This window comes from Melozone crissalis, unplaced genomic scaffold (genome assembly GCF_028551555.1).
Source record: "Melozone crissalis strain CALT ecotype California unplaced genomic scaffold, PUWL_Pcris_2 ptg000002l_1, whole genome shotgun sequence".
Lineage (NCBI taxonomy): Eukaryota > Metazoa > Chordata > Aves > Passeriformes > Passerellidae > Melozone > Melozone crissalis.
Window position 1 is genome coordinate 19,567,032 of NW_026535780.1, and position 16,947 is coordinate 19,583,978.

A 16,947-nucleotide genomic window follows, 5' to 3' on the forward strand; every position below is an offset into this window, starting at 1 on the left:
GATGCATTTCTTGGCTGGGATGGAGAGTGCAGCTCCCCAGTTCCATTCAGTTCCAGTAACTATAGTTGCCCAAAGGTGTTTACTTCTGCCAGTTCCAAATCTATGGAATGGGAGAAAAGAGGATGACAACTAGAAGGCAGAGGGATAAGTGATCAGGAACAAACACGAGAGCTTGTTAATTTAGAGAACCAATTCAATATCTCTAGTTCTCAACAGACTGATCCCAACACATGGCTGTCTGTTATGTTCCTTATTCCTGTTGGACTGGACTTTATCTTTTTGGAATGGGAACTTACAGGCCCATTGAATTTGTAAAGCACACAGCTCCACCCGTGCTATCCAAGTGATATGCAGGCCACCCAGCGAGGTCACAGCTCCACTGGGTCTGACATGACAACACACCTACCTAAGGATCTGCTGCTGTTTGCTTTCTCTAGTCAATCCACATGCTTTAGTTAAGAGAGATTTGAGGTTTGTTTATTGTTTAAAACCTAGCATGATTTTAGCTGCCTGCTTCTAAAATGTGAGGAATACCACTGTGCAAAACAACCACAACAGCAAAAGGACTGTAAGGCTAAGGACAAAGAGGGAAGTTCTGCCTAAATCTGATATCCTTACGTTTAAAAGATAACTAAAAAGTGGAAAATCCTTCCTGTAGCAGACTGAGCACAGCATATATGCCAGAAGGATCCTTAATGCTTTGGGAGTATGGGACAAAACAGGCTGTTTTATCTTCTGTCACATCATAAAAGTGAATTTGTGCACAGTTGTAAGTACAGAACATACAAATATGAAGAGCAACAAACAGCACACTCTCAGGTCCAAGCTTATTACTCTGTTTTCACAAGCCCATGGCTCCTATTTCAAGTTTCAAAAGACCTGAATTGGGAGCCTGGCTTTGTTGCAGCACTTTGTTGCAGCATTACCTGTGCAGATGAGGAGGGAGGCAGAGAAGAGTGGCAGACAAGGGAGACTTGGGGGAAGTAGGCATAAAGGCTTGCTCATAACCAGCCATTCCTCATTGGCAGGTGTTTAGATGACTCTTTATGAACTCCAGCTTGGACCAGTGGAAGTTTTCCTTACCTATGTCTGCATCTGTAGCCCTCTTTTAATCAAAATTATTAAAATGACTGAAGCTTCCAGATCTCATCTCCTGTTCTGCCAACCACAAATCAGTAGAACACTCCTTGTCTTGGTCTCCTATGGGAGTTCCCATTTCTATAGTTTTGTATGTCATCTTCTCATCTCATCTTCTGCTGTCTTCTCTTCTATCTCTACACACCCTTATCAGTGAGATTCCCTTCAGTGCCGCTACCCTCATCTCATGGATGGTCACTGGTGGGAGGTATGGACAAACCCACAGCACACAGCAGGTGAGAGCAGATTGCCAGCAGGCCTCCACAACCGGGTTCTCATCCCCATCCTGACCCCCGGGAAATGCTCAACACCCTGAAGGCCAAACGCCTCCAGCATGGAGGGCAGGGCAGTGCTTTCCCAGGCTCGCAGAGCGCAGGGGAAAGGCAGTGCTGCAGTGAATCAGAGGGCAATGACCTCACAGCTGCAAACTGTAACCTTTTAGAAAGTGTTTAATGCAGTCTTTATGGCAGCCATTATTTTTACAGTGTTTTCACTTTGAGAAAGAAAACAGAGTAAATGTTTACAACAGCTTAACTAAATAAGTTCAACAGGTGAGGTGTGGCCCTCACCTGGGCTAGTACAGCCCACCCAGCAGTTCACAACCCTCAGTGTCTGGAAATAAACGGGGTTTTTGAAAACGGACCTTGACTCAGAAAGGAAAAAGTTTCTTTCCCCGCTTCAGTTTTTGTTTGTTTCTTTAAGTAACAGACTGTTTCATAAAAATAAACACACAGAAGGGCTCAGGGCAAAGATACATTTTGTATACAGCTTTAATGAAAACATGTTTTTCTTGTTAACACCTTGTTATATCCTAAAATCACAATACAGAAAAAACTGTGAATAAGGCTGTGTGCATAGACATCTCAGATTTTTAATGAAATTCAGAAACCAGCATAGCTTCCCCCACGCTCTCGCCGCTCCCGCAGCATCGGCAGCTCTCGGTGGGCATGACCCTGGCTGAGTGCTACCTGAGCGCTCTCCCTGCACACATTGTGCTGCAGGGACTGCTCAAGCACAGGCCTGCAGTGCTAAACTTCTCACCACGCTGAAAAGTGCAGGCATGAGATACAACTGTCAAAGACACAGGCCCAGAGCCACAGCCACAGGCACTAATTTTTCATCAGAGCTCACTTTTGCAGTCTAACAGACAGGCTGCTGTCACATAAGCCAAAAGCAATCGTCCATAGACTGGCAAAATACTAGAATTACTCTTCACAGCTTCTCTGAGTTTGGGGTGGATTTTTGCTTCACCACATTATGATGAATACCTCACCAAACAGACACTATCAGAAGCTTTCATCTGAGCAGCTTCATAAGGCCCTTCAGCACTCAACATAGTGTGTACCACCCAGGAGATAATATTTCTGTTTCAAAAGATGTTAGCTGCTTCTTTCCAAAAAAATTTCATAATTTAATTCCCTGCTGAAACACCTCAACTGAAACCACTGGGTTGCTGGAGAGAATATGGCTTTGGGGTTTTTTTTTCTTTTTTTCTTTTTTTTAAAAAAAGAAAGGTAATACTTTTCTCTGATAATGACCCCAAAGTGACTCTGTTCCCTGGTAATGATCCAGAGCTCCATGTTTCTGCAATCTGCTGGGCCACCATGAAAGAGCAGCACATTCCTGTAATGAGTGATGGCAGTCAGAGAAAAGATCTTGGGACAATGCTGATGCTGGAAAGTGGGCACTGGTTGTTCTGCAGGTAATGAAATCTTACTTGTAACAAGGAGACAAGAAAAGATGGTACTGGAAATTGCCAGTGTTTGAACTCTGAAACTCAGTGGGAGGGAAAAGAGATACAGTTTTTCTGAAATACCTTGTTCTCAGAAGATTCAGAGAAAAATCCATGCTTTGGGGCACCTGAATGTTCACTCAGATCAACTCTTAGAGAAAAAGCATGAATTCCCTCATATATTTAGTGGCAAGAGGGGGCCTTAAAGCAGGATTTAGACACATTTTATACCACACTATTAATACCAAGAAGTCATAAAAGACCTTTATTGTTATTGCAAATCAGACTTTGAATCCCAACCGAGTACAAAAACTGAGTCTGCACTAGAATATCAAACCCAGACTTTGGTAAAGTTCAGAAATGAATCTCCCTTTAAAACTATTACTGGTTTAGAAAATAGATCAGTCACCTGATATGTGAGCTGCAATTCCCATTAGCTTTGGGGAAATTCTCGTATTGATCTGGACTCCTAGCATAACTTAACTTCTGCATAATAATTACTGCCCTTGGAACATCACTACTTTATTATTTGTAAGGACAAAAGAAAACTACTGCCGATTTTATAGGAATAAAGTTTTTTTGTTTTTCAAAAGGGTACAGGCCTATCAAATCTAGGAGAGAGAATAGACTCCAGTGCAGATGGGCAGGTATGAGATACCCACTCGCTCCTGCTACTACTTCAGTGCAGCTACAGTAGCATTATTTTTAGCAGAGCAGGTGTAGAAAAGGGTGGTTTTCAAGGAAAGAAAACAAAAAAAAAAAACCCCAAAAAATTAATTATTTATGCAAGTTAAATCAAAATATGCCCCATATAAATGTTTAATCAGGTTTTCACCAACTTCTCTCCATATGCTCTGCCTTGCTCAACAGCAGATTTCTAATGGAATCACTAAATATAGTTTAATAGCTTTGTATTATGCAATTCAACTTCTGCTTACAGAGTTTTTTTTATTCAAAGCAGCTTCAGTAAAATAAGCACTAAAATCTCTCAGAGTTAATATGTAAAGAAAAGTAGTAAAAACTATTGAAGGATTTGCCTTCTGCAGACTATTTGTCACAGACAAGTGTTACGCGAGGTGAAGTCATGTCATATAAGCAAGTACAATCAATGCACATTGGGACAGACTAAAGCCTTTGTTACATTTGAGAAATACAAGTTGTATTTATCAGACAACTTGCTGGGACAGCCAAAAGAGAGGACACTGGCTCTTTACTTCAGGACTCTAGCAAGATACCAAAATCTTGCACTGCCTTTTTTTATTTTTTTTTTTCCTTTCTCATTTTTGAAAAGCATTCAATTATTCAATTGAAATCAGAGACAATTTGGGACTTATTAACCCCAGCTTGTTCAGTTACCAGCTTTTACCCTACAGGGCCATTTTTTTAGGAGTGCCTAACAAATAAAAGCCAGTATCCTGGGTGGGCTGCCAATCATCACCAGCAATAACAGCTCCTCAGGCAAACCAAAATACCTACAGAGCTCTTCTTCCTTTTCCAGCACACCAAAAGGCTGATACACAAGTGCTCACTCCCCCTTTCCCAAACTTAGCAATTCAATACCCTCAGCTTTCCCTGAGCACTAGCCACTCTGTTTCTTGTCTTCCTTTTTATACAAAGCAGCTGGTCCCTGCAGATTAACAGAGCCCAGCTGGTCTCCAGCCACTTAACCCCTTCTGAGCTAGTTCCACAACCCCTCAAAGGAAAACAGCATTGTCAGTTTTCCAGGACTCTCCCAGGGCTTGCAATAGGAACATCCCTAACAGCAAAGGCAGTATATACAGGCTTTAATCTGGGGAGAAAAGCTTGCCATGGTCTGAAAAGACTTTTACACAGTGCAGTAAGCACAACTCTTTATAGAGGTTAGAGACAAGGATGTGAGAGAACTAAATAGACTTAAAACCAATAATGTAATATACAAGTGTGTTAAGGATTTATGGATATTAGTTATAATTTGTTGACTTTGGTGTGGAATGATCTCTGCCCTATAACTTCTTTAATTATTTTGTAAAATACTCCACTGGTATGCTGTCACTTTTCAAGCATGTTGTGTAGTGGTTAAAAAACATTTAGACAAAGCCCCATATTCAAAAGGATTTATTCTTAGGGCTTGAGAATTCCTCAGAAATATGAGGTCAATATGATATAGGTATTTTTGGTGGCTGAAATATTTATTACCTGCTGGAGAAAATCATAAAAATTAAACATGAGTAGTTCTGTTGAAAATGTCTGTGTATGAATTTAGCTATATTTGCAGAAAGAATTTATTTGAAAATTTCACACTATTTTTTTTCACCAATCTAAACTTCTGAATAATCATTTGAAATTAGGAGTCAAGGTGTTTGAATAAAATATATTTGAGGAGAAGCCTTCTCTCTTGCAACATAAAGTGATTTTCGATATTTTTAAGTGCAGAGCAACAACCAATACCTTGCAAAGATGAAAAAGGGATAATGGAGTTAAAAGAATTGAGACCTATGAACTTAGAATTTAATCTATTTATAGATCCAGTCACCTGTTGTCTCCCATTCCTTCAGGTTGGTTTCAATTAATGAAGCTATTTCTCCATCATTATAGCCAGCTCCTGCTCCCACCAAAGAATTTCCTCTTTGGAAGGCTGTTGTACCCTTTCCTGGCAATTCTGGTGTGAGACTGCAATCTGCTTAATATTAGTTATATTGTCTTCCAAATGAACCCTCTAAAGAACACTCAGGATTAACGTAACTGCGACTAGAGCTGTTCTCCAGTTCCCCAAATAGGCACCCAGACAAGCCTGGACGCCACCACTCATCTTTCCAGACATTATGTAGTTCAACTTTTGCTTTGATGGAAACACTTCTTGTTGCATCTGTGTCTCCCTTCTCCAGCCACGGGAGCAACTGAGGCTGACCAACAGAAACAAGCAGCTGCTTGCAGCCCAGCCCAGCCATTAAGACTTTCTGAAAACATGAAGGTGTAGAGCAATAACTCACCCTTTTACCCTACCTCAAAGAAATCCAGTGCTCTTTCTCATCTTTGGCCACATTTTAGTGGCTCCTTTTTGTGGGAGTCCATGAGGTTGTCTTGTATCCTCTGGACCAGAAGGCTTCTTCTAAGCTTATATGAGCCAATATTTTTTCCACATGAGAGTCGTGAAATTCATTGCTTCATGATGTGCTTCTGACCCTGGAAAGCCCCAGAGCTACAAGAGATGGAGACAGCTGTTAGTCTAGGAGAAACGGCCAGGTTTGCAAAGACCTTGCAAGAGACCCAGAACATCAGCAGAATTAAAGGGCCCTGGGGGAAGAGCAGACCTTACCTCAAGTCAGACCAAAAGCAGAGCAAAAGGGGAAACAGGAAGGGAGAAGAGTTAAAGTAAGAACAGCTAAAAAGTCTAAATCTGAGCCAAGAAGATCAGCTGGAGAGTTGCTAGTTTATGCAAGGGTGATAGGTGAGGTGGTGTAGAGCTGGACTAAAGCAAGTGTGAGGCAGAAGAGTATGGATCTGGTCAAGCTGGGAAGGAAAGGATTGAATACTGACGTGTAAGTGAGACGGTAATACAGAGCATAAACTTTAGAAGCTAAGACAAACATTTCTTAGAAGTGGAGTATTATTTTCATTTCCTTCTTGTGCTGCTTGTAAACTAACACATATGATGCTGCCCCAAGGGCAGGGACTGTGCTCTTTGCATAAAAGAGGCTGGGGAGTTTTGGTGGGGAGAGGAGCAGGATTGAGGATGAAGGCCTTAAAAATCCTAGTCTGATTGTTCTACTTCTATTTCTGAGTAGAAAACCAAAACGATGTGGAGCCAGTGCAGTCTCCATTCACTGATGCCCTGAGAAACAACTGCCGCAAAGGAGGAGACGGTGGGGTTTAGTGGCTGAGAGACCCTGCCACTTGCTGGAGAGCCTAAAATCAAACTGCCCACCACTTCCTACACCTGGTAATCAATCACCTCCTAGTCTCCGGTCATTTTTCATCCCATAATATTCAGATCAAAGCATTCTTACCATACCATCCCTTTCCAGAGTGCAATGTAAAAAGGTTAATAGTGGAAGGTCACCAGCCCCCGTCTCTCAGCACCTTGCCCGTGCCCTGCCCTGTGGGGTGCAGCTGGTGCGGGGCTGGGGCGCGGCCTCCCCCTCTCCCGGCGAGCAGATGCGCCGGGCCCGCCGCTGCCATCAGGGTGCACCTGTTGGGCTGCCACCATCTGCTCGCCAAAATGGGAACGAGCCGCACCCAGCGCCGGCTGGCCGGCTGGGGACAGCCTAATCTCCTCCTCACAGCCTTCAAACCGGCAGCCACAGCATGGGCCACACAAAGGTCGCCTGCACAAAGGCGCCAACCGGCTCGGCTCAGCCTTGGGGGGCACCTAATCTCTGGCCATGGCGGGGGGCTGCCGCCTGTGCTGACAAGAAAGGGCTCTCTGAATTAATCCCGAGAGCTATTACCTGACAAGAAAGCGTCCTGCAAAATGCCCTTTTTTTTAAAAGAAAGAAAGGTATTAAGTTAACATGTATACTAATATTAAGTAAATTAAGCCACAGTGGTATTTTTGAAGACTATTTAGTGATGTGTAAGGATTATAAAGACACCGCCAGTGCTGGTCCTTACTAATGGGGATGACTTGTGAGCCACATAGGCTGAGTGCTTGCTTTGGAAACTGGAGGCTCTGTTCAGCACAGGCCACAGCCGGCTCCTGTAAAGAATTACCTGACTTGCTGGTGTGAGTCCCAGCAGCCGGTGTCAGCACTTTCCAAAAAATACACTCTATCTGGAACCTGTCACCAAAGTGCTTAAAAATGCCTTTATTATCAAATTTATAAGAAAGCAAGAAATACATGAAACGCGGACAGGACTTATGCAGAAAACAAAGGTTATTTCTGAAACTTCACATTCCAATCTCAGCCACAACGAAATACTGCAGAAACCAGGACATATAATTGCATGACCTATTCAGGCTCTATTCCAGTGTTCATTTTTGACCTATTTACCAGTATTCCATTTAATACTGAGGTGATAAAAGGGATGAAAAGACAACCTGCCAATACTGAGCCCTTATTGCAGAGCACCCTTATTTCCATTAGGCCACAGTAGCAGCAGCATCAGACGTTGGCTTCTTTATGATGCAATGCCTGAGCTTTTTCTGAGTGTTTTTCCCCATCAAATGAAGAAAGCTGGTGCCTTAGTCTCTTTCAGGGAACCCCCTGATTCCACAGTATTCTGGGATTTCATTCTATAATGGCTCAAACTCTCCAACATTCCACGCTGCTAATGCACAGCTCACACTGTGCTGGACAGGATTGCTGGTCCAGATATGCACAGGTGATGCTGGGAACTGAGAGCAAGACTGGTTTTCACCCAGCCTCCCTCCTTACAAGCAGCAAGAAAGCAAGAGCCGTGCATCTGAGCCCTTAAGTGCAGATACCTTCTGTGTTCCATCAGCACTCTGTACTGTTTGTTTGCTTTTTTGTCCACCTGTGTATTTATGCCCGAGGGCTACACAGTGAGCTCCTGGAGACAGACTCATTTTTGTTATGGGTCACTGCACTACAGTGGGACTACAATTTTTTTTTTTTGGTATCAGTTCCCATCAGGTATATTAATAGAAATATAGCAAAATAAAATAATAATGACAATATTGTAAGAGCTGCTCATCACCCTTAGGCTATGAAGCCAGACAGAATTATTTTGTTATGGTATATATTTAAGGAAAATATTAGACGTTTCATCACTTGCAATGTTTTAATTTAGAATTGATAAAGCAGTAGAGAATAGGGCAATGATTTTACCTCTGGAGGGATTAGGACTTTTCTATCTTCAAATTTGCACCAGCTATCTGAAGGCAAACATTGAATAGAAATATATTAAATTACTGTGAGCAATCCAAATTTTTTAAGGAAGTTAAATATTAAGATATATAAATAAATGACAAGTTCTCCCTTTAAAATATGCACAAGGTAATTCAGAGAAAATGTTAGAACAAGTCCATCTGCTAAATTAGTTGCAAGATACTGGTGGCTACTTTTCCATTTACACTAATGATGAGAAATGTAAAAGGCCAGCTTCATAATTCAGGGTGTTCACTTCAAGAGGTTCCAAGAACACTTATGCTAAATGTGTCTGTCTGCCTAATCAGTCAGTTTCTTCTTTCCTTTAAAGACTGAAACACAATTACAGAACCTGTAGTCCCACTTTTTAATTTCCCTGGCCCCATAGTAATATATATTTCAATGTAAGGAAAGCTGGAAGATGATAGAGTTGAATTAACACCTTTAAACTAAGCATATTGCATTCTCTTAAATCAATGGTTTCACTTGTGCCCTCAAGCAATATGTGATTTGTAAATTTGAGACATGCTACCTTTAGGCAGTAAGCAATCTCTTTAAAAACACTAAAGTAGGCAACATATGGTGGCACTGTGCAATATGAAATTGTTCTAAAGATACAAGTTTCCAGCCTCAGTGGTACAAGCCCAATTTTAAATAAAACATAGTATCATATGGTTCCTGCTTAAACACTGCAGTAAAAAAAAGCTGGCTATATGGTCATCCTCTAAACGACAGAGGGAACAGTTTATACACGCACACTTGCAAACCCACTGTCTACAAACACGCCGTTACCCACTACCTTCCAATACTTCTAAATACTGAAATACAACAGCTTGTGTATTTGCACAGCCTTATAAGCTCATGGATTTCCCTCTTCTTATTTTTATTTTTGGTTGAATCACACCAACAAAACCATGGGTATTTTTTTGTTGTCAACTTATATGTGTGTCTCATAAAATACACATTCTATGTTCACATTTTTCTACCGCAGAGACCAGCTGGGTCACATTAGTCATGTCAAAGCATGTCAAGGACTATAACATGTAATTCAGTCCAATGTTACGGTGAAGGTGAATCTGTTCCATTACCCATGCAGAGAGGGGATAGTGGTATTTTAGCTTGGGGACATGACTTTTTACTTAAGTCTTCTCTTATTGACAAATGTATGTATAAATTCCCAAAACATAGCATAACTATTTTTTTCCCATTGGTCACAAGGATAGGAAAGAAATCAGAAGATGGAAACATGTTTTATTGTTAGTCATCAATTATCTGATCTAGCAGCTGAACAATTGATTTGAAAAGGCACAGGACTAGACTTGGAAAAGAAATTATTACTGTGCTGGTATGTACATGGACAGAGCCCAACTTCTCTTCCAATTTTTGGCATTACAAAAACCCTACAATTACTTTGGTCTGTAATTTAACCTTACATATACTGTACTTCACTGGAAGTCTGGAAAATGAAGAACTCGCCCTCAGGTACCATTTTTTTGTAAAATAGTGGTAAAGAAGTTTATATAAAGACCTTGTACACTTCTGCCTTGTCTCTGTAGACATTGCACATTCTCTTTCCCGCTGGTGGACTTCAAGAAAGGAAATCTGAATGTTCTGGCCACTAACAGCTCTGATCAGTCATTAATTACATAGGCCTCTTGCCTTGACTGAGTTGTCTCTGAGGATCAGGGTCCTACAGTGGTTTTTATAGCAGTCTATGATAATCTATGGGCTGTATGTTGAAAGAGCCATTGTGAGCATGGATTTCTTCTACATAGGAATTTTGCAGATTGTATGCCACATTATTGATGGTGCCAGACTTGTCAGTGGTCCTCAGCTGTAGATACTGGAAAGGAAAGTAGTGCTGTGCTCCTTTGGAAAGCATGGAATTGGATTAATCAAGACCTCTTAGAGGATGTATCAGCTTATTAGGGGGCAAACACATTCTTTATAAACAAATGACCTCTAGGCTAGTCCTTCAAAACTGGCTATTTAAAGGTGTTTATATATTTAATATTAATTGATGTCAACAAATTTAGACACATTCCTTTAAGATTCTGACTCTTATCCTTCTGGCTACGAAAGGATTAAGTCATGGCTTGCATTTATCTGGTCTCCATCACCATTTGATCATCCACCTTCTTCAGGGATTCAACAGTGACCAATCACAGATAGAAACAATGAAAAGTCACAGATGGACTGGAAGTGTGTAGTTAATTCAGGGAAATTTTCTTTTTCTCCTGGTGAAAAGCTCTGAATCCTGCTGCACTTTGTGTTTGTCTGTGCCCCAAGACAGCAGAATGTCAGTGCACATTGGTATGGCTCTTCTGTTTCAGGGGGACTCCTCAGGACAGCCCAGTGATGTAGTGGCCTCATCTTGTCTAGAACATTCGAATATTTAGGACAATTACACCAGCTCTCTTGTTGCTATGTGGCCCAGAAATAAAGTAAATATTTTGGTTTTATTTAACCTTCATTTCCTGGGCACCATCTATATTCAAATCATCTTGAGACATGTCTTGATGAGTACTGCAACCTCTTCCTTTCTGGATTCCAAGTCAAGTATAAAAAGCAAAACTACCTTTTCCATCACAAGTTTATATGTGGGTTATTTTGCTGTGCATCTTCCCTGTTTGAAAATTTCCACAGGATATGAGTTAGTGTGCTCTACAAGGGCTAATTTTATCACAAGCATTCTTACCCAATGTTTTTCATCTGCTGCTTCTACTTACTTTTGCATGTCAGTAGTTATATTAATATGTTGTGTAATCATTGCATTTCTGACTTCTAACTGGATTTTTGGAAAGACAGATGGACTCCTTTCACACAACAAGGTATAGCTGTGCTGAAGTGTAATGAGCTGGGAGCTGTTACAGGAGATATTGATCTTACTCCAGCTTTTTACTTGTTATGGCACTAATTGTCTCAGGGTTGTTTACCTGATAAACAGAAGAATGAGATTACACATGTGGACTGTAGTCAAAGTAATGATGCCAGGTAAATATTTTGTCACTACTATTAATAAGAGCAATTATGGAGTTCACTTCAGCAAAGGCAAACATCGGTAAGACCTTACAAAAGACACACTTGCAACTAAAAAAATTCAAAGATAAGAGCAAGTTAGATCTCATATTGCAGAGGAGCCAGGAAACAACAACATGATGTAAATTTTTCCATGATTTTGTATCAATAGTGAAATGTTGGTCTTCATGGGATACATTAAAATGTTGTACAATGGAACAAACAAATACAAGGTAATTAAAGGAGTTACATTATGATCCTTACTAAAACTGGATAGCTTGTGCTTTGACTTCTGATTTTTTTTCTAAATAATGCTTTTTTATAGAAAAAACACTGGTAACATTAAAATGCTCTGTGATAAAAGAGAGTCAAGTTTCAGTTTTAGTTTACAGGGCCCTTTTGGCAAGAATTGAAATCCAAAAGGAGTTTTTGCTACCTTGCAAAACTTGGATTGTAACTCGGTTTATTTTTAAACTAATTAGAGATTCATTCCACACTGCCAATCTAGTACTTGGGTACATGTCTTTGGAAAAGTTCCAAAAAAGTGACACTCAGTTACCACGGTTACACCCACAAGTGTATCAAGTCTACCTGGAAATGATCAACCACAAGCTTAACTGGTCCCCTGCACATACAAATGCTGTGACCTGTGAATACAATGCATTATAATGATCTACAAAAACTATGTTTGCTGTGAATAAAATTAGATGAAAGGATGCATACAGGATTGTAAAAATCCTGGTAATACTGTCAGACAGAGGACATTGTGACAACACTCCCCTTGCTCCTGCCCCCTTCTGTTCCCACCCATTGAAATCTGGTAGAACATTTTACCTATTGGATTGTGATAGTAAGATATATGAGATGTTTGATTAAGTTCTCAAAACTTCAGAACAGGTTTGCCTGCACTTACATTTTCACAACAGGAACAGGTAATATTTGTGGTATTCCTTGTCAGCAGATAAGACCCGGGTGAAACATGGCAATTTTAAATATATATTTTTATCAGAATTCTCGGACTGCTGAAATACGAAAATCAATCAAAACAGAGATGTTTTAATATTGCAATAGATACACATAAAATTGGCATGTACTTTTTTTCAGAAGTAGCTTTAACAGAACTACTTTTCAGTACAGAAAATATTCCTATTCCTGTACAGAACCGGCTTAAAGACCTGAGGTATGCATATATCTGTGTGGAGAATACAGGGCAAAGAGTATGTGATAGATTTGGCAAGTCTCTCTTTTTTGTCTTTGCCTAATGCAAACAGGATTCCACATGCAATCATTTTTTCAGACCTCTCATAAATACAAAGCAGAGGAAATGTTCTCATGAACCCCTGCAAAGCGAAGCCATCAAACTTCACCTCTGAGTTGTAAAACAGTATCATATGCTTCAGGTACTATGATAAAATCCCACTTGCAAATGCCCTTGTGCTGTCTGGGTTTCATAAATCAGATTGCAGAACAATAGAAATTTGATGTGGAAGGAGCCTGATAAACCATCCTGTTCACCTCATTTCCACTGCTGCATGTTTTAGGCTGTTTTGTCAACCCTTGTTTCAAACGGCCCAAGTGGTGAGGCTTTCATAATATCCCTTACAATTTTATTCCATACTTTAATACATCTCATTGTCTGGGAATTTCCTCCTCTTGTACAGCTTGAAGTTTGTCTGCTTTAATTTCAGCCAATCATTTCTTGCAATATCCCCTCTGTGCTAGGCATAAATATTTAATCTTTCACTCGAGGTTTGAATCGTTTCAACAACAGTCGAAAGGAATTGAGCATTTGCATGAATAACAGAAATATCCAGAATCATTATAGCTAAAAACAATGTGGATTTTGCAAAGGAGATAAAAGCTGTTTGAGAATGTTGACCGCTTTTTTTACTACCAGAAATTATAAAATTACTTTCTTGAGTGCGGAGTTCATCTTGTCTGACTGTTCTAATCTCCCACTGTTCAGGTCTCCCTGTTCCCAGCACCTGCTATAGACCATCCTTGGGGATAGAGTGCTTGGAGTATTCTGAGAATTTGGGGTTCACAAGAACTTCAGAGCTTGCGACCATCTGGTAATTCCCTCATTCTTAAAACAGGGAAAATGTGAATTTCACAGCAATACAAAACATAGGTCCTAGAAGATTTTTGGCGATCACCAGTAACCCTTATTTGTTGTGTCTGGATTCATGGGGAATAAAGGAGGGGAAAGCATTTAAAGACCATTCTACCTTTCTTTAATAATTTTCTCTACTTATAGTATGAATATTTTCTACTATTTGTATCTGCAAAGGTCTGCCCTAACTTCAGCCAGCGCCAGCTGAATCCAGAACCTTGACACATGCTTGCTCACTACTCTGAGCGCTGGAAACTTGTGGTGTCTTTCCGCACTTGAAATTCTTCCCCACTCCCCACAGTCCCTAATAATATCCTGGACATGTACCGTCATCTTTATTCATGAGAGTGCAGATGCAGCCAAATTAGTGGCAGCAAAGCACATTTTACACAGTAGAAAATACAATCTGTCTTCTTTTTGATTTTTTTTTTAATAAAAAAAGTTTTATTTAAAAAAAATCAGACAGTAAGATTTAAATTCAGCACCACCCGTTGCAAGAGTCTGTTTAAAAATGCACAGCTGGCTTGATGATGAGTGACAAATCAAAAGTCAGAGTGAAACTTCCCAATCATCTGAGCCCTTGCCACCCGATTAGCAGAAGAAAAACAGGGCAGATGGAGGGAGACGCAGCAGTTCGGAGGGAACAGATGGCCACTACGAACTTGATATATGAAATTAATAACACTTTCTCAAATACAATTAGTAGCAGGAATACATTACCTGAATTTTCATAACTGTGAGCAAGCTGACATTAAATGAGGTTTTTCAGATTAACAGTCAATATAACATTGATATTTGGAGAGAAATAAAAAATTATATGGAAAGTAATAAGGACCTTTCTGCTTTTTGTGCTATAACTGATTATGAGTGCCCAGCTGTACAAAGCCTGCATGATTCTATAGTTTGAAACTCCCCAGATATGTGTTTTCATGATTAACTCATTTATTTCTTAAACCAAAGACAGGCAACATGAGGTTTCACACAGACTCTCACTGTGCCTGGCTGCGTCGTGAGAATCTCTCTTACGGTGAAGGTTTCTGCGGTCCTTACAGCCAAGGGCTTATAAAAATTCAGAATAAAATTTTTGGAAGATAAGATTGGTTTTGGAAATCTAAACCAAGATGTCCTACCACGGTGTACTTCCACACCTTCTGAAATGAAACCAGGTCCATTTAATTTGTCTTTAATTTGGCATCCAACACAATTAGTCTGCTTTGAGAACGCTGATTCCTTCTTGTATAGATAGTCTGTACAGAGGGGATGGGATTTAGAGCAAGAACAAGTGAAATCATTTTAAAGCCTGGCTCAAGGCTTGGGAAGAAACAGCATTATAGTACTGCACATAAGCCAGTTCAGTGGATTGCACAGACACATGTCTGGGTGAGGGGGTGACAAGAACCTTGCTTGGTTCCTTACAAGTCCTGGCATACCTAGGAGGATGATTAAGTAGGTGTTTCTTTAATCATATGTACTGACACTTTTTCACAAACCAGAGGTGGCAGAATCAGCTGAGAGGTCCTTTTCTCAGCTTAGAAGAAAAGTGTCACAAAAAGAATTAATAAAAACAAATGCTGGCACTCTCCTAAGGAAATAGAAGTAAAAATTACTGTTCTCAAGTTAAAACTGGCTATTGTTTTCTAGTTAAAACTGGCTTTTTTAGAGTTTGAGCATACATGTACATACACCCACCAAAGAAAGCCTTTTCTTTTTCCTCATAAAATAAAATTTTTTACTGCAATGCAACAGCTGTCCCCAGAGAACCTTACATTTGGTGGTGAACCCTTCTATCATTCATACTGGCTTTTGAAATTTAAATTCAGATATATAAAAAAGACATTCTTGAAAATTCAAGAGAGGACTTGAAGTGCAAGAGATGGGATTGAAAGTGCAGCAGTTATTGTATAAACATTTTCCTGAAATGGTCTGAAATAAACAATGGCATTTTCAGTCTACAGGGATTAAATAGCTTTTTTCTGCTTAGAACTCTCATGAACGTTCTAAGAAACCTTTTAAGCCCTTGCTACTTGATACATGGGATGATATGGAAATGTAGTTGAGATTCTTCCTTTCACTGTCACACAATTATCACTTTTTTCTTCCTTTCCTCTCTGTTGTTATTTTCTTTATTGTTGCTCCTCAGCCATAGTCGACAGATGCAAATGTAATTTGTTTATGAATCACAGCACATATTTATGTGAATATACCATATGAATATGCTTGCAGTATGATTTCAGCTGGGTGAATACTGCAAAAGATGATTTGCAAACACTGCTACGAATAAAGGGCATGATACAAAGCTCATTGCAATCCATGGGATGACTCCTGTTGGCTTCCAGGAGTCTGGCTCAAGCTCCAAGCCAAGACTTTCCATTCAGAGGAATACTTGCTTGCTGATTGTCTGTTGTTCATGTTTATCCAGGCAGAGCTTTGTTTGTGCAAATACTGGGATGAAGCTTCTACTTGGGGTAACGCACATTTCTGCACAAATACACGAATTTTCTCTATGACTACATATGGTCATATGGAAGTGTTATCAACACAAGAATCTACGAGTAATCATTTTTGATAATGATTTCAATGAACTATGGAGAGTTCAGTAGTCACAGACACATGTATTTTATCTAGTATTTCAAACAGATTTTTCTGTCCCAAACAGAGCTGTCAGTCTAAGATTGGGACACAGTAGTACTGTGTCTGGAACAAACAGGTAGAACTTGGCCTCATGCTGCCTGAAAGCAATAGCACATTTGGCTTCAACAAAGGCAGGTTCAATATTGTTCTCAGCACTGTAACTTCAGAAAAATGCTGAAAATAGAGATGAACTTGGGCTTTAGGTTTCAGAATTTTAAAGTATTTTCTTACTACTTTAAATTTCAGTCCTGCAAGGTGTCATTTTGATGGATGTTAAACTCTCAGGACCTTATAGAATTGAGTTTGAGTCACCGCCAGAAAGCATAGCTGTTATTGTTTGGTCTTGTATTCACAGACAATGTCTATTGTCTTTACCCAGATAAGCAGGTTTTTGCCAGAAATACCATTTCTCACACCAGACATACAACAACATGATTGGCATCAGATTCTAATGAACAGTAATGAGAAAAAGTGTTCCAACAACAGAATGAAAATGCATTTTAGAGCAA